Source organism: Trachymyrmex septentrionalis, unplaced genomic scaffold, assembly GCF_001594115.1.
Source record: "Trachymyrmex septentrionalis isolate Tsep2-gDNA-1 unplaced genomic scaffold, Tsep1.0 scaffold6, whole genome shotgun sequence".
NCBI lineage: Eukaryota > Metazoa > Arthropoda > Insecta > Hymenoptera > Formicidae > Trachymyrmex > Trachymyrmex septentrionalis.
Window position 1 is genome coordinate 2,234,099 of NW_017305778.1, and position 1,975 is coordinate 2,236,073.

The 1,975-nt window shown below is 35.6% G+C and overlaps 1 protein-coding gene across 1 annotated transcript in view; it reads left to right on the top strand.

Moving 5' to 3' along the window:
• Positions 1-1,975, top strand: part of LOC108752349 (transient receptor potential-gamma protein) — a 113,220-nt gene that overhangs the window by 80,638 nt on the left and 30,607 nt on the right. The gene's annotated exons all lie outside the window — the stretch shown is intronic.

Here is a 1,975-nt window from a genome sequence, read left to right on the forward strand (position 1 = left end):
GATACAGTTATAGTTATAGATGAAAAAAGAACAAAGTTAAGTTACTGAAAAAAAATTATAACTTTGTTACAAGTTACTTTCTAACCTTGGATCATATTACTTTCAATTAAACTCAGCATTTAATCAAGCAAAATTAACTCTTATGTAGATTATCAGCATTCTCCTATTTCTCCTCGAACAAATGGATTTTCTTACATCGTTAAGAAAAACATTGCGAATCTCCTTTATTTGAATTTCTTTATTTATATATTATATTCTTTATTGGCTTCGCTCTTCTCGTTATAATAAATATTAGAGTGGGATAACAGTTATACCATTACCAATTTAAAGTGATTCCGACAATAATGATGTAGCGAGGGGAAAAGGTTATCGGGTCATAGGTTTCCGAGGGTTGGAAATAAGTCGAGCACACCGTCGTGGTTTCCATCCGCATAAATTCCCTTCTCGCCGCAACGGGAAACTACAACTCGAGTTTGACGAGTTGAGCAAAAGAAACCGAAGCAGAAACAGAAAGGGTGGCAGCCGATAACGACGTTCCGATGCCGATCCAATTTGTGCGCCGCTTGAGAATTACGGGAGAGTGAGAAAAAAAGAAAAAAAGAAAAACTGTGGAGGGAAGAGAAGAGGAAGAGCTCTTCTTCTACCGTTCTTTTATTGGGTCTCCCCCCGGATGTTTGCTGCGCGATAGTGATTTGCCTCTTCTCGATTTGCCATTACCCGTCTGTCGACAGGAAGAAACGAAGCGTCGCAGCCGGTGCCCCGGTCGGGTCAAGTTAAATTAAATCTTAATGCTGTTTCGATAACCATGTTTAACGCAGACGACGGCAGATGATAGAGACCGTGATTATTTTTGTACATAGGATCCCGAGGACCAGCAGGGAGCGTTTAATATCAGCCATATAACTGAAGTATGTGACTGATCGATGGCGCAGACATTTAGCCTTCGAATAAGGCCAAACTCCTCTCGGCTGAATTTCTCGCTCGCTCGGCTAGCAGCTGCATTATTTAGCGATCAAGTGAATCTGCAAATAGCTTCGGTCTCGACATCGCTTTCTGCGGTGCGGTTGTGGATAATTAATTATATTACCTCGCGGTACGCGCTGAAAAGAAGGAAGACTCGAAATAGCTATAAAGGGCATAAGTTAGCTCAATCGGACAGACCGGAGAATATCCCGTTTGGGAAAGAAGGATGTTAAAGAGAATTTGTGCCTAAAAAAGTAAATAAAAGGAATAATGTTTTTTATAGATTTTGATCTGAATACAAAATTATTAAAAAGACAAATATATAAAATGAGGCTTGAAAGAATCTATTAGCAAAAAATATAAAAAAGCCCATCAAAGCCTACATCAGCTGTTCGGATACACAGAAAATACTTTATTCTCGTGTGAATGTAACAAAACGAATTAAATATAAACGTTTCGATCCTCCAATTTGGATCCTTATCAATATAAAATATAAATCTAAATTACAGAAGTAACGCAAATTCCAAGATGGTAATTCCCGACAATTTAGCTCGTTCTTCTTTATCCAAATGCCAAATTAACTATGTAATGAATAACCAAATGATTATCAACAATATATCAACTTATACAATAATGATATAAAACTTACATAAAGTAAAACCGGAGTCAAATACATTGTGTTAAAAAATAGAATCACATTGCTCATCAAATTGTTAGATTTGCTATGTAGTCATTCAAAAGAAAAAACGAACAATTAGAGAATTATTAAAATCATTAATCTGAATTTTAATTTTATTAACTTAGATGTAAGCATTTCTCGCGACTCGATGTACAGGTCTTGTGATGTCGACAGTCAGAGATGAAATGAGAGTCAAAATAATATAGTTACGTAGTTATTGAAATAAGAATAAAAATAAGAATAAAGGGAGGAAACAACGTCATGATTGAAATTTAAATTCATGTCACCATCTTGGAATTTGCGTTACTTATGTAATTTAGATTTATATTTTAT